The following is a 27,622-nucleotide window of genomic DNA, read 5'->3' on the forward strand; positions in this document are numbered from 1 at the left end:
GGATGGATTCTTCTTGTTTTAATAAGAAACAACGCGTTTCGACGATCAGAGTCTCCCCTTCATCAGGTTTCACAAACATATAACAAATACTACAAATGGATGATACTTATAGGTAAATTCTTTCAAAAAACCGCCAAAAGGATGCACCTGGGTGACGCCCCTTGTGGGAGGAGCCATCACCAGGTGTCATCCAAAAATGCAAACTTTCATGGCATTCATAACATTAGGTAGAGATAGCTATCTGTTGACAATTCTATACTTTACAGCTAAAATCGCATCTTGTTAAAATCGTATTTTGTTAAAATTCCCAGCTGATCGTTTAATCAGGGATAGTATGTAACTCCTGGTCATGTGATCGCTAGTACAAGCGTCACATGACTCGGGAGTCATGCGCCTAGGCAAACAGCACTTCCGGACTCCCGAGTCATGTGACGCTTGTACTAGCGATCACATGACCGGGAGTTACATACTATCCCTGATTAAACGATCAGCTGGGAATTTTAACAAAATACGATTTTAACAAGATGCGATTTTAGCTGTAAAGTATAGAATTGTCAACAGATAGCTATCTCTACCTAATGTTATGAATGCCATGAAAGTTTGCATTTTTGGATGACACCTGGTGATGGCTCCTCCCACAAGGGGCGTCGCCCAGGTGCATCCTTTTGGCGGTTTTTTGAAAGAATTTATCTATAAGTATCATCCATTTGTAGTATGTGTTATATGTTTGTGAAACCTGATGAAGGGGAGACTCTGATCCTCGAAACGCGTTGTTTCTTATTAAAACAAGAAGAATCCATCCATTAAGACCGCTTCCACTAGGGATTTCGCGCCGACGCAGAACTTATTTTCCTTTCATAGGCATTGGGGCTTGCCTTCTATGGAAGCCTGTGAGATCCAGCCCTTAGGCTGGGTCTCACAGGCAGGCTGTGTCACTTTGCGGTTCTCCGTGACCTGGTCTGTCCCCCTCTCAGGCGGTATCATCTCCCAGTGGATATTCAGGTCTGTTACGCCCTTGCGTTCTGGCTGTGGCGTTCCGTGGTTGCTGGTTGCTAGGGACAACGTCCTGTACCACAGCTTCGCTGCTGTGGTTTTATGTTTACCCCTTACCTGATTAGGTACCTCCCTGCTTGGTTCTGATGGGGTTAATCTCCCTTTTTGGGTTCTGGGTGTGTCCTATCAGGTGTGCTCGTTAGGCTGCTACTTCTGTCTTTGAGCGTTGAGGTTCTGGGCTCAGTCTGCATAGCTTGTGGTCAGCTTTGTTAATTCAGGCTGTCCAGTACCCTGCTATGTTTCTGCTCTTGCTATCCATGCCATGCCACGCCCTGAGGGTGTCTGTACCCTGCTATGTCTATGTTCATGTATATCCTTGTCCATGCCCGGTTGGTGTCATGCTCTTTTGGCTTTGTCATGTCTGTCTATGTTTTGCTTTGCCAGGTTTTGCTTTTGCCTTTGTCCGGCCACTTATGTCTCGGTATGGGTCGCCTGGTTCTGCATTGTTGTCTTCTGTTCCGTTCCATGTCCTGTACCTCGCTATGCCTGTTCATGTTTCCATGCTATGTTCATGTCATGATGGTTGCAGTCCTTGTTCATGACATGATGGCTGCGTTCCTAGACGGTTCCAGTCGGCTCCAGGTTCCACGATGGTTGCGTTCCTAGTCGGTTTCGGTTGATGTCATAATGGTTGCGTTCATTGTTCATGACATCATGGCTGCGCTCCTAGGTGTCTCCAGTCGGTACCAGGTCCGCCTCCAAAAGGGGGCTCCATGAATTCCCCGGAGGGGGAATTCCCATTCCAAGCGATGCCTTGTCCACGCCAGCATAAAAGCTGACAGCCAATGCATTACAATACAGGTTGTATTGTAATGCATTGCAGAGGGGATCAGACATATTGGGTATTGCCGTATCCGTAGCAACCAGCTCTACAAAAATATCACACGATCCACCCCCTCACTTGAACGCCATATTTGCTATAAGTGTAATGTTTTATTGCATAGGCGGTTTTCCAGTTGACATTGAAACTTTTTGGGCATATAGCCTTCCTTAGAATATTGGAATGGTTTACAAGATAAGGCAATAATTAGTGCCAGTGCAATAATTACAATAATAATGGTGATGTATATACAGTACAAGATATAGTGGATAGACATCAAAACTCAAGTGAGGAGTCCCGGGTGGTCATAAGCTGAGTATAAAAAAGCACTGCTAGTGTTTCAATAGGGACTGCTTTGGTCCGTTGGATAGGGGCTCTGTGGCCCAGAAAGCGCTTGATGGGCCACAGAGCCCCTATCCAACGGATCAAAGCAGTCCCTATTGAAACACTAGCAGTGCGGCTCATCCAGGTAAGAATATTCACATCCCCCATATTGCCAGCATGGTCTGTATCATGTTAACCCAAACCTGCTCTTAACTGCAGTACTTTACCCAACATGTCTATACCCCATGTTCCATTATGCTTAATATATCGATTGTGTTTCATATATGTATAAGCTTTTTGTGCTATCAGCATTTCACAACTATACGAATGAGTGTCTCCAATGTGCCAGTGTATTCCTGTCAATGTGTGTAATGCTATTTCCTTAATATATGGTCCTACTGTATTTCGGCATTCTCCTACCACCCTGATTTGCCTGAGGACATCATCCTTTGTGCACGGACATTTTCCAAGTGCTTTTTTATACTCAGCTTATGACCACCCGGGACTCCTCACTTGAGTTTTGATGTCTATCCACTATATCTTGTACTGTATATACATCACCATTATAATTGTAATTATTGCACTGTCACTAATTATTGCCTTATCTTGCAAACTATTCATGTATTCTGAGGAAGGCTATATGCTGAAAAACTTTTCACTGTCAACTGGAAAACCGCCTATGCAATAAAACATTACACTTGAAGCAATTAAGTGGAATTCAGGAGTCTTTTCCAAAAACCATAAGGCGTTCCTTTCCTTCTGCGCCCTGCCATGTGTCTATACAGCAGTTTATGACCACATATGGGGTGTTTCTTTAAACTACACAATCAGGGTAATAAATATTTAGTTTTGTTTGGCTGTTAACCCTTGCTTTATTAGCGGAAAAGAATTGATTAAAATGGAAAATCTGCAAAAAAAGTAAAATTCTGAAATGTCATCTTCTTGTGAAACACCTAAAGGGTTAACAAAGTTTGTAAAATCAGTTTTGAATACCGTGAGGGGTGGAATTTCTAAAATGGGGCCATTTATTGGTGGTTTCTATTATGTAAGCCTCACAAAGTGACTTCAGACCTGAACTGGTCCTTAAAAATTGTGTTTTGGAAATTTTCTTAAAAACATTTAAAGATTTGCTTCTCAACTTCTAAGCCTTCTAACGTCCCAAAAAAAGAAAATGTCAATTACAAAATGATCAACACATAAAGTAGACATATGGGAAATGTAAAGTAATCACTATTTTAAGAAGTATAACTATCTGTTTTAAGAGCAGAGAAATTTAAATTTTGAAAATTGGAAATTTTTCCAAGTTTTTGGTAAATTTTGTATTTTTTCATAAATAAAAATGAAATATTTTGAATCAAATTTACCACTGTCATAAAGTACAATATGTGATGAGAAAACAATCTCAGAATGGCTTGGATAAGTAAAAGCGTTTTAAAGTCATCACTACATAAAGTGACAAATGTGAGATTTACAAAAAATGGCCTGGTGCTTAAGGTGAAAAATTGCAGAGTCCCGAAGAGGTTAATAATCATTTAACGACTACAAAATAACAAAATGAACCAATTATGCATCTATCTATCTATCTATCTGTCTATCTATTGTATATCTATCTATCTACCTGCACCTAGACCGTGTGACTGATGAACATGACATCACTGGGCTAGGAACAGGCCGCAGAGCTCACCAGAGCACCGCAGTCTCTTCAAACATCTGCTGAAGTGCCAGAGGTTGGATCTCCACGGATTAGATACCGATGACCTCTCCTGAGAATAGGAGATCATCATTGTACTCAGGCAAAACCCATTTAAATCTGGAAGAACCACTCAACAGCCTCTCTGAGAACCATTTACAAAGTCAAGGAAGACATTAGCAGCTGTTTTAGTGGCTGTCGCTTTGGAAAAAAAATTCTAGTATCCCAATGATGAGAAATGATGAGATGATTAGGACTCCCAGTCCAGTGATCTCCTGAAATCTCTGGAAGAACCTGACAAAAAGGGTGCATTTACACATGGCAAAAAATTCAACATTAAGACTAAAAACTGACTATCCCTTTCTTGTGTGCCGCTGTGGAAGTAATGTGCTGTGGATTTCCTGTATGAGAATCTCTCCAATTCAATGGGAAACTGATTCTGCGGAGAAAACGCTGGAAAATCTTCAACATTTAATGACTTCACAATAACAAAATCAAAATGAAACAAGTATCTATCTATCTAATATCAATCTATTTGTATCTATCTATCTCATATCCTATCTATCTATTTATCTCATGTTTCTATCTATCTATTATTTGTCTACCTTGTGTACATACCCCATTCATTATCTCTCTCTCTGTTATCACTTACCTGGCTGTGAATGTAAGTCAGACCCCAGCGGTTGAGGTTTTTGGAGATGACAGGTGTATGCCTTGCTCCGCTGTCAGGCTGCTTTACTTTGCCCCTTTCCTGTCTGTATTTATAGTGCATCTACCCTTTGTAACTGTTTGACACAATGGCCGTTTCATATAACTTGAGGAATGTGTCATTGTCATTGTGTGACTGATGTCTACCTGCTGATTTTACATAGTTACATGGTACAGTTGAAAAGAGACACAAGTCTATCAAGTTTAACCAAGGAGAAGGTGGGGACGTGAAGGAAAGTGAAACCCAGACTTCTGCACATTTGCATAAGCATTAATGTTATTTTATTTAAGCCTTTTTTTAAACTGTCCACTGTTCCTGCCGTGACCACGTCCTGAGGAAGTCTACGCCACAGATTCACATTTCTTACAGAAGCTTTGGCGCCTCTGGAGACTGAACTTTTTATTCTCCAGTTGGTGGCAGTGCCCCCTTGTCTTTTGAGTGTAAAGGCAAAAGGGTAGAGCAGCATCAACGGACCTCACCGACCAATCACGGAATGCATCAGCCACAACAGGACCGCAGATCCGTAGCCTTCCACAGAACAGTAGAAAGAAAAGAGGTTACGGCAGCATCTCCAGTATATCTTTATTGAAGCCTCTTCTTCCCCTTGTCTTTTGAGGGGATTTTACATGGAACAGTTTTTCACCATATTTTTGTATGGCCCATTTATATATTTCTATAGGTTAACCATGTCCCCCCTTAGACATCTCTTCTCAAGACTAAATAAATGGAGTTCTTTAAACTTTTCCTAATAACTAAGACCCTCCATGCCCCTTATCAGTTTAGTCGCTCTACTTTGTACTCTCTCCAGCTCCAGAGCATTCTTTCAATGGACTGGTGCCCAGAACTAGACTGCATATTCCAGATAAGACTGCACCAAAGCTTTGTAAAGTGGCAAAAGTACATCCTTGTCCCTACTAATAATACAGAGGGGGAATTATATATATATATATATATATATATATACTAATAATACCAGATGGAGGCCATTATAGATACTAATAATACAGGAAGGGGGGCATTATATAATAATAATTCAGGGGGGAATTATATATACTAATAATACAGAGGAGACCAAAATTTATACTAATAATACAGAGTGGGGGATTATATATACTAATAATACAAAAGGAGGCCATCATATATTCTATATAATACAGAAGGGGCCATTATATATACTAATAATACAGAGGGGGCCATTATATATACTAAGGATTCAGAGGGGAAATTATATAGGTTTACATAAATTCACAAATTGACAGGTATGCAATCCTATTATATAGCAAATAAATATTCTAGCAAAAACAAAAGTTTTATTGAATATGCATTTTTTTTTAAAAAGGAAGGAAGGGGAAATAGCAAAATATATGAGACTAGAGATGTCCCGAACTATTCGCCGGCAAAGATAGCTTTTTCGCGTTCGCCGCGGCGGGTGAACATATGCGATGTTCGGTCCGCCCCCTATTCATCATCATTGAATAAACTTTGACCCTGTACCTCACAGTCAGCAGACACATTCCAGCCAATCAGCAGCAGACCCTCCCTCCCAGACCCTCCCACCTCCTGGACAGCATCTATTTTAGATTCATTCGGAAGCTGCATTCACAGTGAGAGGAGGGACAGTGTAGCTGCTGCTGATTTAATAGGGAAATCGATAGCTAGGCCGGTGTATTCAGTGTCCACTACAGTCCTGAAAGACTCATCTGATCTCTGCTGTAAGGACAGCGTCCTGACAGCACCCCAAAAAGCCCTTTTTAGGGCTAGAACAGCAGTCTGCTTGTTTTTTTTTTTTCTTTCTGTGTAATCTAATTGCAGTTGCCTGCCAGCGTGTGTGTCAGGCTCACAGCGTATAGTGTGCCCACTTGCCCAGTGCCACCACTCATATCTGGTGTCACAGTAACTTTCATTTAAAAAAAAAACAACTTTTCTGACTGTAATAGAATAGCAGTCAGTTGTCTGCACGCGTGTGTGTTTCAGGCCCTGCAAGTGCATAGTGTCACCAGCGCAACTCATATCTGGTGTCATCACAGTAGATTACATTTAAAACAAAACAACTATTTTGACTGTGAAATAATAGCAGTCAGTTGCCTGCACGCGTGTGTGTTTCAGGCCCTGCAAGCGCATAGTGTCACCAGCGCAACTCAGATTATATAAAAAAAAAAATATATATTTTGACTGTAATAGATTGAATAGCAGTTATTTGTCTGCAAGCGTGTGTGTCAGGCCTACAGCGTCTACTCTGCCAACTTCTGCCAGTGCACAGTGCCACTCATATCTGGTGTCACAGTAGCTTGCACGCATAGTACAACTAGACCAATCTAAAAAAAATGACAGGCAGAGGCAGGTCACTCCGCAGGGGCTGTCGTGGTTGTGGTGCTGTGATTCCCTTTTGCCCTAGAATAATGCCCAGTGTTCAGAGGCCACGTACCCTGACCTCGAAAAGTTCTGAGGACATAGTTGACTGGCTAACACAGGACACTCAATCTTCTACAGCTTCCGCTCGGAACCTTGACGCACCACCCTCCTCCAGCTCAGCTTCGGGCACCTCTCAACTTACCACTCGCCCGCCGCCACCACCAACACTAGCACCACAGCCGCTTCACTTAATCTGTCAGAGGAGTTATTTACACATCAGTTGGAAGAAATGAGTGATGCGCAACCATTATTGCAAGAGGATGTAGATAACAGGGATATGTCTCAGTCAGGCAGCATTACACAGATGGACGTACGGTGTGATTATGATGATGTTGTACCCGCTGCTGCTTTCTTTGCTGAGTTGTCAGATACAAGTGAAGCGGTTGATGATGACGATGTGTCCGTGGATGTCACGTGGGTGCCCGCTCGAAGAGAAGAAGAACAGGGGGAAAGTTCAGATGGGGAGACAGAGAGGAGGAGGAGACAAGTTGGAAGCAGGGGGAAGTCATCGCAAGGAGCTAGTGGCACAGTCAGACAGCATGTATCGGCACCCGGGGTCAGCGAGACAGCACGCCAATCAACGCATGCTGTTGCCACCACCAGAATGCCGTCATTGCAAAGCTCAGCAGTGTGGCATTTTCTTTGTGTGTCTGCCTCTGATAACAGCGATGCCATTTGCAACCTGTGCCAAAAGAAACCGAGTCGTGGGAAGTCCAACACCCACCTAGGTACAACTGCTTTGCGAAAGCACATGATCTCACATCACAAACGCCTATGGGATCAACACATGAGTACAAGCAGCACACAAACTCAAAGCCACCATCCTCCTCCTGGTCCAGCATCTTCAGCCACTTCAACCACTGCTGTCCTCCTTGCCCCCTCTCAACCACCCGCCACTCCGCCTCTCGCCTTGAGCAGTTCCTGCTCATCTGCCCACAGTCAGATGTCTGTCAAGGACATGTTTAAGCGTAAGAAGCCAATGTCACAGAGTCACCCCCTTGCCCGGCGTCTGACAGCTGGCTTGTTGGAACTCTTAGCCCGCCAGCTTTTACCATACAAGCTGGTGGAGTCTGAGGCCTTAAAAAAATTTGTAGCTATTGGGACACCGCAGTGGAAGGTACCCGGACAAAATTTATTTTCACAAAAGGCAATCCCCAACCTGTACTCTATTGTGAAAAAGGAAGTCATGGCATGTCTGGCACACAGTGTTGGGGCAAGGGTCCATCTGACCACTGATACCTGGTCTGCAAAGCACGGTCAGGGCAGGTATATCGCCTACATTGCGCTTTGGGTAAACCTGCTGATGGCTGCCAAGTATGGAATGTGTGGCTCTGCAGAGGAGTTGGTGACACCGCCACGACTTGCAGGCAGGCCTGCTGCCACCTCCTCTACTCCTCCTACTCCATCCTCTTCGCTAACCTCCTCGACTGAGTCCTCTTCTGCTGCTGTGTCTTGCTCCTCATCAACTGGACCCCCCCCCCAGCTCCCCAGGGGCTATTCCACATCCCGGTTACGACAGTGTCACGCCGTCTTGGGGTTGACTTGCCTGAAAGCAGAGAGTCAAACCGGACCAGAAATCCTGTCCGCCCTGAACACACAGGTGGATCAGTGGCTGACTCCGCACCAACTGGAGATCGGCAAAGTGGTGTGTGACAACGGAAGCAATTTGTTGGCGCCATTGAATTTGGGCAAGTTGACACATGTGCCGTGCATGGCACATGTGTGTAATCTGATCGTACAACGCTTTGTGCATAAGTACCCAGGCTTACAGGACGTCCTCAAGCAGGCCAGGAAGGTGTGTGGCCATTTCAGGCGTACCTACACGGCCATGGCGCACTTTTCAGACATTCAGCGGTGAAACAACATGCCAGTGAGGCGCTTGATTTGTGACAGCCCGACACGTTGGAATTCAACACTCCTAATGTTCGACCGCCTGCTCCAAAAAGAAAAAGCCGACAATGAGTATTTGTATGACCGGGGTGCTAGGACAGCCTCTGCGGAGCTGGGAATTTTTTTGCCATGTTACTCGACGCTCATGCGCAATGCCTGTAGGCTCATGCGTCCTTTTGAGGAGGTGACAAACCTAGTCAGTCGCACCAAAGGCACCATCAGCGACATCATCCCATTTGTTTTCTTCCTGGAGCATGCCCTGCTAAGAGTGCTGGATGAGGCTGTAGATGAGCGTGAAGAGTAAGAGTAAGTGTTGTCACCATCATCACCACCAGAAACAGCCTTATCAGCATCGCTTGCTGGACCTGTGGCAATGCTGGAAGAGGAGTCTGAGGAAGAGGAGTCAGAGGAGGAATGCGGCTTTGATGAGGAGGAAGACCAACCACAGCAGGCATCCCAGGGTGCTTGTTGTCACCTATCTGGTACCCATGGTGTTGTACGTGGCTGGGGGGAAGAACAGACCTTCAGTGAGATCAGTGAGGACGAGGAACGGGACATGAGTAACTCGGCATCCAACCTTGTGCAAATGGGGTCTTTCATGCTGTCGTGCCTGTTGAGGGACCCTCGTATAAAAAGGCTGAAGGAGAACGACCTGTGCCTGAAATGTTACCGAATTACCTGAAGTCAGAAAGGATGCAGCAGTTCCAAAATAAATTAAAAAGTATGCTTTACACAGCGTATAAGGGTAATGTCACAGCACAACGGGAATCTAACAGGGGAAGAGGTGAAAGTAATCCTCCTCTTACCATGACCACGCCGGCAAGGACAGGACGCTTTACAGACATGTTGTTGATGGAGGACATGCAGAGCTTTTTAAGTCCTACGCCACGCCACAGCCCTTCGGGGTCCACCCTCAGAGAACGACTCGACCGACAGGTAGCAGACTACATCGCCTTAACTGCAGATATCGACACTGAGGAGCGATGAACCCCTTGACTACTGGGTGTGCAGGCTTGACCTGTGGCCTGAGCTATCCCAATTTGCGATAGATCTTCTGGCCTGCCCCGCTTCAAGTGTCCTGTCAGAAAGGACCTTCAGTGCAGCAGAAGGTATTGTCACTGAGAAGAGAAGTCGCCTAGGTCAAAAAAGTCTAGATTACCTCACCTTTATTAAGATGAATGAGGGACGGATCCTGAAGGGACTGACAGTGGGCGATACATTTGACTAAAAAAGGCCTGATGAGATGAGCTGCCTTGGGCTAAAAATGGTCCACACGCTGCTGTATTTTATCTCTTAATGCCGGATGACTTGCGTGACTTATCCGCCACCAACTAGGGTTCAAGCCGCAATGTTTTAGGGCACTTTCTGCCTGGGAAACATCAATTTTTCTGTAGCAGCGGCTGCAACAATACCTAATTTTTCAGGCATGTGTACATGCCTAATTTTTCTGGCCTCTGGTGCTGCAAAAAACAAACAAAAAAAAAGGCACATACATGTGTCAATTCCCCTTCGTGATCGTTACCTTGTTGTGGTGAAGGGGCTTTCGTATCACAATGAAGCGACCACCTCTATGAATGTGTTGGCAATGGCAATGTTGGCACACCCCAGATGATAAGGTCGTTGCTTCATTGTGAACAGACCAAAAGCGATTGGCTGGATAATTTTGCATAGAAAAAACATTAATTTTCTTTGTGATCATCTAAGGTGATCATTAAAGCCTACTAGGCCAACAATGGCCCCACACTGCAGAATCATTGTTTTCTGGGTCACTTAACTGTCACTAAACTACCTCAGCACGACCATAGGCTTTGAAAAAACCACATCGGGTACAATTACCCAAACATGCGCACGAGCACAGTCATCACTACACCAAGTTTGACGGAATAAAATTTATGTCATGAGTGTGTCAACTATTGACAACTCTTTGTGGTTGTCTAAAATCTATTCCATATCCTGATAGGGGACGTAACAGGGATTAAACTGATAGGAATAGTACTACTTAACACACCACTCATATCTGGTGGCACAGTACATTGCACAGCTCACGCGCCGTGCCCCAAATTGGAAGTAGGAGGACCGACCAAGCATATTTTTCCATCTCCCGGTTCCTAAAATCTATTCCATACACCGGCCCCTGATAGGGGACAAAACAGAGATTAAACTGGTAAGAACAGATTTTTTTAATTTAATAAAAATAGGACAGCCTCTGCGGAGCTGGGTATTTTTGCACAATGGCTGTAGGCTCATGCGTCCTTTTGCAGAGGTGACAAACCTGGTCAGTCAAACCCAAGGCAACATCATCAAACTCATCCCATATGTGTTTTTTCTGGAGCGTGCCCTGCGAAGAGTGCTGGATCAGGCCGTAGATGAGCATGAAGAGGAAGAGTTGTGGTCACCATCACCACCGGAAGCAGCCCTGTCGTCGATTGCTGAACCTGCGGCAACACAGAGAGAGGAGTCTGAAGAAGAGGAGTCAGAGGAGGAAGGTGGCTTTGAGGAGGTGGAAGACCAAACACAGCAGGCGTCCCAGGGGGCTTGTTGTCACCTTTCGGGGACCCTTGGTGTTGTACGTAGCTGGGTGGAGGAAGAGACCTTCAATGACATCAGTGAGGACAAGGATCGGGACATGGCTAGCTTGGTATCCAACCTTGTGCAAATGGGGAGTTTGTGGTTGTACAAATGGACTGTTTGCGGTTGTTTGCGGTGCGTTAAACGGGGAGTTTGGTCTGTCACTGTGAAGCAGTCGTAACCCTTACACTACCTGATTGATACAACATCATACCTGATCGTATACACACACTGGATGTTTTAAAGCACATTATTTCAAACAATTTAGGAATGTTAGGTGATTTATGCCCTTTATGGATTAAAACACGACTCTGCGTCAACTACGTAATTTTCCATGGGAGTTTTGCCATGGATCCCACTCCGGCATGCAACAGTCCAGGTGTTAGTGCCCTTGAAACAACCTTTCCATCACTATTGTGGCCAGAAAGAGTCCCTGTGGGTTTTAAAATTCGCCTGCCTATTGAAGTCAATGGTGGTTTGCCCGTTCCCGAACATTTGCGGAAATTTGCGTTCGCCGCTCGCGAACGGAAAATGTTATGTTCGCGACATCTCTATATGAGACAGGGGAAGAAAACAATCAGAGAGTCACCGTGTGTACAACACAGCAAAGCGAACCCTCTCTGAATTCCACCCCTGCATCAATTTCTGAAAAAAGGTGATCTGAGGTCCTATTGAATGTGATAGGCCATGTCACTAATAACACAAGTGTGGATTGCAACAATGGCAGTAAGTGTCCCCCATGCACATGGCCCTAAACCTTTGTGCCAATGTGCAATGTAAAACAAGGGGGAACACACGCTGCTCAAACACTCACGCGGGTATCACCAGCTGTTGCAAGCCACACATTGAAAAGTCTGATCTGCCGGCTAAAAAATAATTCCTGCCCTGCTCTGAACAAAGTTTCAGACACCTGGTGTGTCTGGCTCTACGCCTTTCTACATGAGGTATCATCAGAAGCCCACCCTGTATCCGCTTATTAACAACTGAACGCTCTCTGAATTCCACCCCTGCATCAATTGCTGAAAAAGGTGATCTGAGCTCCTATTAAATGTGATAGGCCATGTCACTAATAACACAGGTGTGGTTTGCAACAATGGCAGTAAGCGTCCCCCATGCACATGACCCCTCTGTGCCAATGTGCAATGCAAAACAAGGTTCTTCCCCTGTCTTATATATTTTGCTATTTCCCCTTCCTTCCTTTAAAAAAAAAGAGTACATTCAATAAAACAAATGTGAAAGAGGATAATAGGAATAGCTCACTCCTATGTGGCAGGGACCAGGTGCTCTAGTCCAAAAAGCTGTATCACCCGTACAGAGAAAGATATTGGAAATAAAAAAAGATGGTATGGACTGGCACTCTGTATGTGTGGATACAAATCAAACGTGTTTACAATGTAAAGTGATCACACTCATTTGATAACCCGAACAGTAAAATAAAAAGCACAATGTAAAATCACAAAATCACATAAAAGGCAACTATATATATAACATATAACATATTATAAAGCCTAATGATAAAGAATGAAAAATAATAATAAATGAGGGTCTGTGATTTGAAACCGACGATCAGAACACAACAATGATCCAAGTTCCTTTTGAAACAAAAGGGGGGATGTCTTTCTTAGACAGTGGAGTATATTGTTCCTGTAATCAAGATGAGGTGCGCTTGGTTTGAATAAATGAATAGTTGTGTTTGTAGCTGGCCTGTTACCAAACAAACAGACTTCAATGGGGGTAAGTAGTCTCGTGTTTCATATGCTGTTAAATGTCCGGACCCGATTATTACTAGCAGATAGAGTGCGGTATGCACTATATGAAACAAACAGGTCTTACCTTCTCCTTAGTAGGTAGCGGCATAATGTATCCAAAATAACGGCTTTACATACCCGGTGATACAGTCACTGCTCATTCAGACGGATGCCGGCAAGTCACGTGATCTGTGACGTGGTTCCAGCTTGTAATTCACAGCAGAAATATTGCGGTAACTTGTGCCGAAGATTGGATGCAGAAATCAGTATTCTCTTTGGAGCGCTCCAATTATTCGAAAATTATTCGAGAAATGATTTGCATATTTTTATGATCGTCCTTGTAGAGGCCTCTTTCTTAAGTCCGGTGGGAGTTATAAGCTGTTCACGCCAGACGCGTTTCGGGGACCTCTTACCCCTTCCTCAGGCGCTGCCACTTTGTGTCACGGAAGGTGTACAGGAAACAAGACAATGCAAAATGAATATATGACTCACTGGATCCAAAACTAAGGAACAAAAGGGAGACCCCTGCATCAGACCTGGCTCTCTCCCTTTCTGCTCAACCTATGCAATAATCCCAATGGTGGACGATCGCATATCCTCGTACCTCAACTATATAATACCTGAACACCCTACAATAGTGAAGGGACACGACCACCGGCTCCCTACACTAGACACGGAGGGAGTCAGGGTCACCTGGGATCCAGCAAACAGAAAATCACAAATTAATGTACAACACTTAACTTGTAGGAGACTGGGAAATAGGATCAGCATGCACACACACTCCAGGAAGCTGTATAAACCGCACACCAATGCATTATGGGGAGGAATTTAAAGGGATGCAATCAGTCCAACTACATGACAGCTGAGAGAGACTAACGAGATGAGGAACTGAAAACCAAAACCAAGAAAACTCAAGGAGGAGGTTCTGAAAGGCTTCTGTCAGAGCTTCTCAGCTGTCTGGTTGTGACAGTACCCCTCCCTCTACGAGTGGACTCCGGACACTCAGAGCCCACCTGTCATGGTCTTACCTCCTTGCTGTTCCCTTCGTTTGACATGTGCTGGCGGCCATCTTGGTTTCTGGGTTTTCTTGTAGCCTCCCACCCTGCGGCTCCTCCTTCCCACTGGGAGGAGCTGGATGCCTAGCTCATATATATAGGAGGTCTGTGGCTTCAGTTCCTTGCTTGGTCCTCCTGTGTTCACATGCTTCCAAGACTGCTGCTGCTTCTGGTTCCTGATCCTGGCCTCGTCTGACTACCCCGTTGGTTCCTGATCCTGGCTTCGTCTGACTACCCCGTTGGTTCCTGATCCTGGCTTCGTCTGACTACCCTTCTGGTTCCTGACCTCTGTCTCCGCAAGACCCTGCTTCGGTTTAGCCATCCGTTTGGACTTTGCTTACGGCTTGCTCTTCAATAAAACCTTCTTATTTTCCACTTATCTCTCGTTGTACGTCTGGTTCATGGTTCCATGACATTAGGACCAAGCCATGAATTCTGACGGTACAGGGCCATCCTTGCTACCTTCGCTGGTTGCCAGACTTGATCAGCAGGATCACCTGTTGGGTCGGTTCGCTGTGGCGTTGCAAACCCTGCTTGAACGCACGGCTCATTTAGCTTCCGTTGCCGATGGGTCGGTTGTCGCTCCTGGGCCCGCTCCTACTGCCGCTCCGGTTGTTGCGCCAGAGTCTACCCCGACACCTGTTGCTGCGCCTGTGCTGTTTCGGGGTATAACCGGTTCTGCCCCCCTTCCACAGCGCTTTGGGGGAGAGCCAACTCAGTGCCGAGGTTTCCTTAACCAGGTGGGCATTTACTTCGAGTTGCTGCCACATGCCTTTCCTACTGAGAGATCAAAGGTGGGCTTCTTGATCTCGCTGCTCTCGGACAAGGCCTTGGCCTGGGCCAGCCCTTTATGGGAGAACAACAATCCGGTGGTTGCCGAGTTTTCCGGTTTTGTTGCTTCTCTTCGGAAGGTATTCGATGTGCCGGCTCGTGCTGCCTCTGCTGCGAAGCTCCTTATGTCCATCAGACAGGGTTCACGATCCGTAGCTGAATACGCCATTGAGTTTCGTACCCTGGCAGCAGAGGTGGGCTGGAATAATGAGGCTCTGGTCGCTGCTTTCTCTCATGGTCTCTCGGATGCCTTGAAGGATGAGGTTGCAGCTAAGGACCTACCAGTGGTGCTCGAGTCTCTTATTTCTTTCCTGATTTTGATTGACACCAGACTCAGGGAGAGACCTTCCTTTAAGGAGAGCCTGCGGAGGCCTTCTAACAGATTGGCGCCTACGTTTGCTGTCCCACCCGTGCCTCCCTCTCCTCCCACGCCTCCTGGGGATGACTTGTCTGGGGGTGAACCCATGCAGCTGGGGTTTGCTCGCCTGTCCGAGGGGGAGAGGGTACTCCGGAGACGCGAGGGCCGATGCATGTACTGTGGTCTCGGTGGGCATTTTCGGTTGGCATGCCCGAACCGTCCGGGAAACGCTCGCACCTGAGATCCTGTCGGGGGCAGATCTTGGGTGGAGTCTCCTCGTCCCCGGTTTCCCGTGTTGACAAACCACTGATTACTGTTGTCCTCTCCTGGGTCGGGGGCTCGGTGACGACCCAGGCGTTGGTGGACTCTGGTGCTGGTGGTTTGTTCATTGATAGTGTGTTAGCTGCCGCCAATTCCATTCCTCTGCAGCCTCGAGGTTCCCCGCTGGCTCTTGAGGCGATAGACGGCAGACCCCTTCTGCCGCCACACGTGACTCATGAGACCCTTCCAGTGGGGATGGCCATTGGTGCCGTTCACAGAGAGTCGGTCTGTCTCCAGGTTATTTCGTCTCCACACTACTTGGTGGTCTTGGGGTACCCCTGGCTCCAGAAGCATAATCCGACTTTCGATTGGAAATCGGCCGAGATCCTCTCGTGGTCACCGCAGTGTGGGGCTAGTTGCATCCATGGGCCTGTCAAGTTGCTGAGTACTTCCTCGGGCTCTCTGTTGCCTCCTGAATACGAGGAGTACCGGGATGTATTCGATAAGGTGCGTGCGGTTGCCCTACCTCCGCACCGCCCATACGATTGTGCCATAGAGTTACAATCTGGTGCCGTTCCTCCTCGTGGCAAAGTCTATCCACTGTCGGTAGCGGAGAATGAGGCCATGGAGGAGTACGTGAGGGAGGCGCTTTCACGCGGACACATTCGCAAATCCTCGTCCCCGGCAGGGGCTGGATTTTTCTTTGTGAAAAAGAAGGGCGGTGAATTGAGGCCTTGCATCGATTACAGGGGTCTCAATCGCATCACGATAAAGAACGCTTACCCGATACCCTTGATTTCCGAGCTGTTCGATCGCCTCAAAGGGGCCACGGTCTTTACCAAACTCGACCTGAGGGCGGCATATAACCTGGTAAGGATCAAGGCGGGCGATGAGTGGAAGACCGCGTTTAACACCAGGACCGGTCATTATGAATCCTTGGTTATGCCCTTTGGGTTGTGCAATGCGCCCGCAGTCTTCCAGGAATTCATCAACGATGTTTTCCGTGACCTGTTGCAGCAGTGTGTGGTGGTCTATTTGGATGACATCTTGGTATATTCTGAATCCATGGAGGCCCACGTTCTGGATGTCAGACGAGTGTTGCAACGGTTACGAGAGAACAAGCTGTTCGGTAAGCTTGAGAAATGCGAATTTCACCGATCCCAGGTAACCTTCTTAGGTTACATCATTTCCGCTGAGGGGTTCTCCATGGATCCTGAGAAGGTTTCGGCTGTCTTACAGTGGCCTCAGCCCAGTGGTCTTCGTGCCCTGCAGCGCTTTTTGGGCTTCGCCAATTATTATCGGAAGTTCATCAGGGACTTTTCCATGCTAGCCAAGCCTCTCACGGATCTGACCAGGAAGGGCAGCAATCCCCAGGTCTGGCCGCCCGAGGCCATCCGAGCTTTTGAGGCTCTAAAGTCCGCCTTTGTGTCGGCTCCGAATCTGTCGCATCCCAACCCTGGGTTGCCGTTTGTCCTTGAGGTGGACGCGTCTGAGACGGGAGTAGGCGCCCTCCTGTCTCAGCGTAGAACACCGGAGGGTCCTCTGCTTCCTTGTGGGTTTTACTCCCGGAAACTGTCTTCCGCGGAGTGCAACTATCAGATTGGTGACAGGGAGTTATTGGCCATCGTGCAGGCCCTTAAAGAATGGAGGCACTTGCTCGAGGGCTCGGTGGTTCCGGTTCTCATCCTGACGGACCACAAGAATCTGACCTACCTCTCTGAGGCCAAGAGATTGACACCACGTCAGGCCAGATGGGCTCTGTTCTTGTCACGTTTTAATTACGTGGTCTCCTACCTACCCGGTTCCAAGAACATCAGAGCGGATGCCTTATCACGGCAGTACTCCGAGCTGTCCGGGGAGGAGTCGATTCCGACTTCGGTCATACCTCCGAATCAGATCCTGGCCGCCATTCGCACCAGCCTGACCTCTCCCCTGGGTGAGCAGATTTTGGCGGCTCAATCTGGTGCTCCCTCTGGGAGACCCAACGGCAGGTGTTTTGTGCCTGAGGAGTTGCGCACTCGGTTGTTGCGAACCTACCATAACTCCAAGGCCGCGGGGCATCCTGGAAAGAATCAGCTGTCCTGGGCTGTTTCACGTCTGTTCTGGTGGCCTTCCCTACGTTCCGACATCGCCGCATATGTAGCGGCATGCTCCGTTTGTGCCCAGAGTAAGTCCCTTCGGCACCTTCCGTTGGGCCTTTTGCAACCCATAGCCACCGGGGAGCGTCCATGGTCACACCTGGGGATGGATTTCATTGTGGACCTCCCTGCATCCCGAGGCCATACGGTCATTCTCATGATAGTGGATCGGTTTTCCAAAATGTGCCACTGTGTTCCTCTCAAGAAGTTACCCTCTGCACAAGAGTTGGCCTCGATTTTTGCCAGGGAGGTCTTCCGGTTGCACGGTTTGCCCAAGGAGATTGTGTCGGATCGGGGGACTCAGTTTGTGTCCAGGTTCTGGCGCGCCTTTTGCTCCCAGTTGGGGATTCATCTCTCTTTCTCCTCGGCCTACCACCCTCAGTCCAATGGGGCCGCAGAACGATCCAATCAGGCCTTGGAGCAATTCCTTCGTTGCTATGTCTCCGATCACCAAGACAATTGGGTTGACCTCCTGCCTTGGGCTGAGTTTGCCAGGAACACGGCGGTGAACTCTTCCTCTGGGACGTCTCCCTTCATGGCCAATTATGGGTTCCAACCTGCCGTGTTACCGGAGGTATTCTCTCCCCAGGATATTCCGGCTGTGGAGGATCACCTTTCCGTCCTACGTGCTTCTTGGGTACAGATCCAGAGGTCCCTTGAGGTCTCTGCGCAGCGCCAGAGACTCCAGGCTGATCGCAGACGAGCGCCCGCTCCTTCCTACCAGGTCGGAGACCGCGTATGGTTGTCCACCCGCAACCTCAACCTTCGAGTGCCCACTCCCAAGCTGGCGCCTCACTTTGTTGGTCCCTTCCGAGTGCTTCGCAGGGTAAACCCGGTAGCCTATGCCCTTGCGCTTCCTCCTGGCATGCGGATCTCCAACGTGTTTCATGTCTCCCTGTTGAAGCCACTGGTGTGTAATCGTTTCACTTCCTCGATTCCTCGGCCTCGTCCGATCCAAGTGGGCAATCGTGAGGAGTATGAGGTGAGCAATATCCTGGACTCACGCCTGGTCCGCGGCCGGGTGCAGTTTTTGGTCCATTGGCGTGGTTATGGTCCAGAGGAGCGTTCCTGGGTTCCCTCCGCAGATGTCCATGCTCCTGTCTTGCTCCGAGCCTTCCACGCACGCTTCCCTCAGAAACCGTTCCTTACTCCGCGGAGGAGGGGCCCTTGAGGGGGAGGTACTGTCATGGTCTTACCTCCTTGCTGTTCCCTTCGTTTGACATGTGCTGGCGGCCATCTTGGTTTCTGGGTTTTCTTGTAGCCTCCCACCCTGCGGCTCCTCCTTCCCACTGGGAGGAGCTGGATGCCTAGCTCATATATATAAGAGGTCTGTGGCTTCAGTTCCTTGCTTGGTCCTCCTGTGTTCACATGCTTCCAAGACTGCTGCTGCTTCTGGTTCCTGATCCTGGCCTCGTCTGACTACCCCGTTGGTTCCTGATCCTGGCTTCGTCTGACTACCCCGTTGGTTCCTGATCCTGGCTTCGTCTGACTACCCTTCTGGTTCCTGACCTCTGTCTCCGCAAGACCCTGCTTCGGTTTAGCCATCCGTTTGGACTTTGCTTACGGCTTGCTCTTCAATAAAACCTTCTTATTTTCCACTTATCTCTCTTTGTACGTCTGGTTCAAGGTTCCATGACACCACCTTCTCAGGATGGGACCTATGGAAAGCCCTGATGAGACGAGTGGCCTTAATGTCTGTCACTGGGACCCACATCCTCTCCTCAGGACCATAACCCTCCCAATGAACGAGGTACTGGAGAGAACTTTGGACAAGACGAGAATCCACAATCCTAGAGACCTGAAATTCAAGATTCCCATCAACCATAATCGGATGAGGAGGCAAAGGCGAGGGTACAATGGGTTGAACATAAGGTTTCAATAAGGACTTTTTAAAAACATTATGGATCTTCCAAGTCTGAGGAAGATCAAGACGGTAGGCAACAGGATTGATGACAGACAGGATTTTGTAAGGCCCAATAAACCTAGGACCCAACTTCCACGAGGGAACCTTCAATTTGATATTCTTGGTAGACAACCACACCAGATCACCAACATTCAGGTCCGGACCAGGCACACGTCTCTTATCTGCCACACGCTTATATCTCTCACTCATGCTCTTTAGATTATCCTGAATCTTTTGCCAAATAGATGACAAAGACGAGGAGAATCTGTCCTCATCAGGTAAACCAGAAGACCCCTCTCCCGAGAAAGTCCCAAACTGCGGATGAAACCCATATGCACCAAAAATTGGTGACTTATCAGAGGACTCCTGACGACGGTTATTTAAAGCAAACTCAGCAAGGGACAAAAAAGAACACCAATCCTCCTGATTCTCCGCCACAAAACAGCGCAGCTATGTCTCCAGATTCTGATTGACATGCTCTGTCTGGCCATTAGACTGCGGGTGGAAAGCAGAAGAGAATGACAACCGAACCCCCAAGCGAAAACAGAAAGCCTTCCAGAATCTGGAAACAAACTGCGTGCCCCTATCAGAGACTATGTCTGAAGGAATACCATGCAATTTGACAATGTGATCAATAAATGCCTGCGCCAGCGTCTTAGCATTGGGCAAACCAGGAAAAGGGATGAAATGCACCATTTTGCTAAAACGGTCCACCACCACCAGAATCACAGTCTTCCCCGAGGAACGAGGCAGGTCCGTTATGAAGTCCATGGACAGATGTGTCCAAGGACGGGAAGGAATGGGTAAGGGAAGGAGAGGACCTGATGGCCGTGAATGAGGGACTTTGGCACGAGCGCAAGTCTCGCAGGCTGCCACAAAACCCTCAACCGACTTACGAAGCGCAGGCCACCAGAATCTCAGAGCGATGAGATCCACTGTGGCCCTTGCCCCCGGGTGCCCAGCAAGGACCGTATCGTGGTGTTCCTTAAAAATCTTGTGTCTTAAAGCGAGAGGCACAAACAACCTCCCAGGAGGACAAAGATCAGGAGCCTCTGACTGGGCTGCCTGCACCTCTGCCTCCAATTCAGGAAAAAGAGCAGAGACCACCACACCGTCAGCCAAAATGGGACCCGGGTCTTCAAAATTCCCACCTCCCGGAAAACAACGTGACAGGGCATCTGCCTTCACATTCTTAACCCCAGGGCGGAACGTGACAACAAACTTAAACCTTGAAAAGAACAAAGACCATCTGGCCTGTCTCGGGTTCAGACGCTTGGCTGACTCCAAGTAGGCCAGATTTTTATGGTCAGTAAACACGGTAATAGGGTGTCTGGCTCCCTTTAGCCAATGGCGCCATTCCTCAAAAGCCAATTTGATGGCCAACAATTCCCTATCTCCCACATCGTAATTTCTCTCTGCGGAGGAGAGTTTTTTCGAGAAAAAGGCACACGGTCGCCATTTGGCAGGAGAGGAACCCTGAGACAAGACCGCACCCACACCCACCTCAGAAGCATCAACCTCAACTATGAAGGGTAGAGAAATATCAGGTTGTACCAAGATGGGAGCAGAAGCAAAACTCTCCTTGATATTAGAAAAGGCCTTACGCGCCTCTACCGACCAGGAAGAAAAATCTACCCCCTTTCTGGTCATATCAGTGAGTGGTTTAACAATAGATGAATAATTCAAAATAAACTTCCTGTAATAATTGGCAAAGCCCAAAAAACGCATCAGCGCCTTCTGATTCTCAGGAAGCTCCCACTCAAGCACAGCGCGGACCTTCTCGGGGTCCATGCGAAAACCAGAATCGGAGAGAAGAAACCCCAGAAATTGAATTTCTGGAACCGCAAACACACATTTTTCCAGTTTCGCGTATAATTTATTCTCCCGCAGGATGAGCAAGACCTGACGTAAGTGTTCCTTATGAGTTTTGAAATCAGGAGAAAAAATCAAAATGTCATCCAAATACACTAATACAAATTTTCCCATTAAATGATAAAAAATGCTGTTCACGAAATGCTGAAAAACGGCTGGGGCATTCATCAAACCAAAAGGCATAACCAAATTCTCAAAATGGCCCTCAGGGGTATTGAAGGCCGTCTTCCAATCGTCTCCTTCTCTGACCCTGACCAGGTTGTATGCCCCTCTTAGATCTAATTTGGAAAAGACTTTAGCCCCAACAATCTGGTTAAACAGGTCCGGGATCAGAGGAAGCGGATAAGGGTCACGAATAGTGATACTGTTCAGCTCCCTGAAATCCAGACAAGGTCTTAAAGAACCATCCTTTTTCTTAACAAAGAAAAAACTAGCGGCAACAGGTGACTTTGAGGGTCGTATGAGTCCTTTTCTCAGACTCTCCGAGATATAAGCACGCATAGCGACCCTTTCAGGTTGGGAAAGATTGTATAAACGAGATTTAGGCAGCTTGGTGCCTGGGATGAGATTAATAGGCCAATCGTACTCCCTGTGCGGGGGCAAATCCTGAACTCCACTCTCAGAGAAGACATCCGAAAATTCAGAGAGAAAAGGTGGTACAGTCTTAGTAGAAACCTCAGAAACAGATGTCGTGAGGCAATTCTCTCTGCAAAAGTCACTCCAACCATTTATTTGCCTCGCTTGCCAATCAATGGTGGGGTTATGTTTAGTGAGCCAGGGTAGCCCCAACACAAGAGGAGTAGGCAATCCGCTAAGGATGAAACATGACACATCCTCAACATGAGCATCACTCACAATTAAACGAATATTGTGAACTATGCCCTTTAATGATTTCTGAGAAAGTGGAGCGGAATCAATAGCAAAATCAGGAATATCCTTTCCCAAAGTGCACACCTGGAAACCATGAGTTATCGCAAAATGATTATCAATGAGATTGACAGCTGCTCCACTATCTACAAAAATCTCACAAAAAATGTTCTTGCTCTCTAGCGCCACCCTGGCAAGCAGGACAAAACGGGAACTACAAGCAAACGGAAAACCTTCAATTTCCGCCTCAAACCTGCCAATAGTAACAGATGGAACATTTTTAAAAGATTTTTTCCTTTTTGTTTCTTTATTACTCCCAGAAAACTGCCTGAATCTCCTAGAGCAGGCATGTCCAAAGTGCGGCCCTCCAGCTGTTGCAAAACTAGAACTCCCAGCATGCTCTAATAGCTGTAAGCTATCCAGGCATGCTGGGAGTTGTAGTTTTGCAACAGCTGGAGGGCCGCACTTTGGACATGCCTGTCCTAGAGGGACAAACATTTGCCAAATGATTTATACCTCCACAACAAAAACAAACCTTCCTATGCGGGCTGAATCTTCTATTGTCAGAGGCAATCAACCCCAGCTGCATGGGCTCCTGCTCAGAAGGGTCTGACAGCGACTGAGACCCCTGCGCACAGAATGAGACCGCTGCACTGTCCTGGGACTGAGTATGACAGGAAGGAGAGATCTCTCCTCTCTCTCTAAGACGCCTGTCAATACGAACGGCCTGAGACATAGCCGAGTCCAAGGAGATAGGCCTCTCATGAAAGGCAAATGCATCTTTCAATCCCTCTGAAAGACCATGGCAAAATTGACTTCGGAGTGCAGCATCATTCCAACCAGTATCAGCTGCCCATCTCCGAAATTCTGAGCAGTATATCTCTGCGGATTGTTTACCCTGGCATAAAAGACGTAGTCTAGACTCAGCCAAAGCAACACGATCCTGATCATCATATATCTGACCCAGGGCTAAAAAGAATTCATCCACTGAACGGAGGGGCCGTGCCCCCACCGGCAGCGAAAAGGCTCACGACTGAGCGTTACCCCTGAGCAGCGATATAGTGATCCCCACCCTCCGTTCCTCATCACCAGAGGAATAGGGAAGAAGGCAAAAATGGAGTTTGCAAACCTCTCTGAAACGCACAAAATTCTCACTACCCCCGGAGAACGTATCCGGGAGCGAGATCTTAGGCTCAGAACAAACTCCATGAACGCAAGCTGAACCGGTCACTAGAAACTGAGAAAGAGTCTTACGGAGATCAGCTACCTCCAATGAAAGACCCTGAAAGCGTTCAGTCAAAAGTGAAACCGGTTCCATGCTTGAGACGGTTTTGGCGGTTTATAATGTCACGGAAGGTGTACAGGAAACAAGACAATGCAAAATGAATATATGACTCACTGGATCCAAAACTAAGGAACAAAAGGGAGACCCCTGCATCAGACCTGGCTCTCTCCCTTTCTGCTCAGCCTATGCAATAATTCCAATGGTGGACGATCGCATATCCTCGTACCTCAACTATATAACACCTGAACACCCTACAATAGTGAAGGGACACGACCACCGGCTCCCTACACTAGACACGGAGGGAGTCAGGGTCACCTGGGATCCAGCAAACAGAAAATCACAAATTAATGTACAACACTTAACTTGTAGGAGACTGGGAAATAGGATCAGTATGCACACACACTCCAGGAAGCTGTATAAACCGCACACCAATGCATTATGGGGAGGAATTTAAAGGGATGCAATCAGTCCAACTACATGACAGCTGAGAGAGACTAACGAAATGAGGAACTGAAAACCAAAACCAAGAAAACTCAAGGAGGAGGTACTGAAAGGCTTCTGTCAGAGCTTCTCAGCTGTGTGGTTGTGACACTTTGTTTCAAAAGGAACTTGGATCATTGTTGCGTTCTGATCGTCTGTTTCAAATCACAGACCCTCATTTATTATTATTTTTCATTCTTTATCATTAGGCTTTATAATATGTTATATATGTTATATATATTTGCCTTTTATGTGATTTTATTATGATTTTACATTGTGCTTTTTATTTTACTGTTCGGGTTATCAAATGAGTGTGATCACTTTACATTGTAAACGCGTTTGATTTGTATCCACACATACAGAGTGCCAGTCCATACCATCTTTTTTATATTCAGTAAAACGTTTCATTTTTATTTTATTTTTTTAAAGCAACCCTCTTTGCTGGAATATTTATTTAGGGGGAATTATATATATTAATAATACAGAGAGCCCAGTATATATTCTAATAATACAGAGGGGCCATCATATATACTAATAATGCAGATGGGTCATTATATATACTAATAATGCAGAGGGGGATAATATCTGTGAAGGCCGATTCATTGGCCTGTGTAATGTCTCGACTGCGTGTTGCTTTAGGTACACAGCTTAATATCAAGTATAAACCGAATCCCAATGAAAGATGCGCTGGTTTGCTGAACTGATGCAATCTTTACTGAGATATAATGAACAGGAATGTGTACAATAGTGTTCATATGATATGATATGAGATGATATGGTAAAACTGTGAAACAAACATAAAAAGAAAATTATAAGCATGCCTAATTCAAGCAACATACATTATACATAGCTAATACAAAAGATAGGGCCTAACTAACATGTTCTTGCTTACTACACTGAAACACACATTATCTATCTACAATGTCTAACATCCCTCTACACAAGCTGAACTAGCAAAACCCCTTTACTCACAGGCTTTGGTGTTCGTCAGGTTTGCAATCTGTAATAGCTTTAAGATGTCCTGTGGATCTGGTCACTACAGTAGCTAGAGCTAGAATGAACAGGATATGTCCCAGCAAGCCCTAGAAGTACAGAGAAGACCCGCCTCTAGGCTTCAAGAAAATGGAGGGTCTTAAAGAAACAGACACTACTGAGTGCCAAGCATGTAATATACATTGCAAAGGCAGCACACTCTTCACCTGGCGTACCTTTTGTTATGCCACTAACCTTTGGACAGAAGTAAAACTACTTCAGAAATTGGCCTAGCATACACCTTGGGAATGCCCTGTCTAACAATTCTAATTTCATCTTTTCTAACTCTAGCATCACCACTAGGATCAGTCCCCACAATGAGTCCAATAGGCCATTCGTTCCTGTGGGCCTGAGTGTCTTTTAATAAGACAATGTCTCCAACTTGTAAGTTGGGCTTGTCATCTTGCCATTTCTTGCGTGGATGAAGTGTCACCAGGTATTCCTGTCTCCACCTCTTCCAGAAAATGTCCGCAAGGCTTTGAACTTGTCTCCATTGCTTAGTATACAAGTCCTTGAGGTCAAAGTCTCCAGTGGGAGCTGTCACTGGTTCCATCTTCTGGGTCAGCAGCATTGCGGTTGTCAAGACTGATGGCATCTCTGGATCTGTAGACACTGGAACCAAAGGTCTCGCGTTCATAATGGCCACAACTTCAGTCATTAGTGTAGTCAAAGCTTCATGAGGCGAGTAGACCCAACCTTCAGGAGCATGGCATCTAGAATACGATGAGCTAATCCAATCATCCTCTCCCATGATCCTCCCATATGCGATGCGTGTGGAGGATTAAAAGTCCAAGTGCATCCTTGATCTTGAAGATAGGAACCTGTTTCAGAGTCTGTAGAGATGATTTTCAACTCCTTGCAGGCCCCAATAAAGTTTGTGCCGCGGTCTGAACGAATCAATTTCACTGGTCCTCTGATAGAGAAGAATCTTCTCAAGGCATTGATAAAACTTGAAGTGGATAAAGATTCAATCACTTCAATATGAACTGCTCTAGTACTCAGGCAAGAGAACAGAACAGCCCAACGTTTACTTTCGGCACTGCCTCCTCTAGTCTTGCGAGAAGAGATGTTCCATGGTCCAAAAACGTCTAGACCTACGTGAGTGAACGGAGGATCTGAAGCAAGTCTGTCTGCAGGTAAGTTTGACATCTTCTGAACCTCAAGTTTCCCTCTAATCTTCTTACAGGCAACACATTGGCTGATAACGCTGGAGACTAGTCTCTTACCTCCTATGATCCACAATCCTGCTGACCGTACTGCTCCTTCAGTGAAGTGTCGTCCTTGATGTGCAACTTGCTTGTGATAGTGTCTTACCAGAAGAAGAGTGATGTGATGATTCTTAGGTATGATGAAGGGATGTCTCTCTTGGATAGTCATATCCGCAGCCGACAAACGACCTCCAATTCTTAGTACTCCGTCTTCGTCGAGGATAGGGTTCAACTTCTTGAGCGAACTGTGTCGAGAAATCTCTTCCTTTTTCAGAAGGCTTTGAATTTCTTCTTTAAAGACTTCCTGCTGGACGCATTTGATGATCACGACCTTGGCTTGTTAAAGATGGTCGTTGCTACGCTGATCAGTATTAGTAGCTCTGAAGGAGTATCTGGCTAGACAGATAAGTTTTCCGATTGCACGAGTCAGCGACTTCCAACTGGAAAACCTTTCAAATCTATGGGAGCCCAGACTGTCTCTGGTAACTAAAGTCTTGCAAACTGCAACTTGAGGTCTTACCTCTTTGTCTTGATCTGGTTCTATGAGCTGAAAGGTCTCTACCTGAGTAGTCTCTTTGATTTCTGGCTTACCAAGAAACGATGGACCTACGAACCAGTTAGTTTGCTTGAGTACAGCGGCTGACACCAATCTTGTCCCATGATCCGCTGGGTTCTTGTCCGTGTTGATGTGATGCCACTGATCTGGACTTGTAGACTTTCTGATACGTGTCACTCTGTTGGTCACGTATGTGTAAAATCTTTTTGAAGCATTGTGAATATATCCTAACACAATCTTGCTGTCCGTATAAAAGTTCACTGCATGGATCTCAATGTCCAGTTCAGTCATAATCATGTCTGCCATCTCTACTGCTAAGACAGCAGCACAAAGTTCTAGACGTGGGACAGTGTAAGCAGGTCTGGGAGCTAGTTTAGATTTTCCCATGATGAACCCAACATGGCTTTGTCCTTCAGTGTCTATTACCCTGAGGTAAGTTACAGCTGCAATAGCCATAGTGGAAGCGTCAGAGAATACGCATAATTCTCTCCTCTTTGTAGCAGACAAGGAAACAAATACGTACGGTCTTGAAATGTAGAGTTGTTGAAGCTCTAACAATGAG

The 27,622-nt window shown here is 46.6% G+C and overlaps 1 protein-coding gene across 1 annotated transcript in view; it reads right to left on the bottom strand.

The window, feature by feature from the left end:
* LOC122937823 (fibrocystin-L-like) overlaps window positions 1–25,311 on the bottom strand; it is a 260,317-nt gene extending 235,006 nt beyond the window's left edge. The window contains exon 1 of the mRNA XM_044292918.1: window positions 25,237–25,311. The gene's annotated coding sequence lies outside the window, so the exon portion shown is untranslated. The remainder of the gene's footprint in view (window positions 1–25,236) is intronic.
* Between the last annotated feature and the right edge of the window lie 2,311 nt (window positions 25,312–27,622).

Source organism: Bufo gargarizans, chromosome 5 (genome assembly GCF_014858855.1).
Source record: "Bufo gargarizans isolate SCDJY-AF-19 chromosome 5, ASM1485885v1, whole genome shotgun sequence".
Lineage (NCBI taxonomy): Eukaryota > Metazoa > Chordata > Amphibia > Anura > Bufonidae > Bufo > Bufo gargarizans.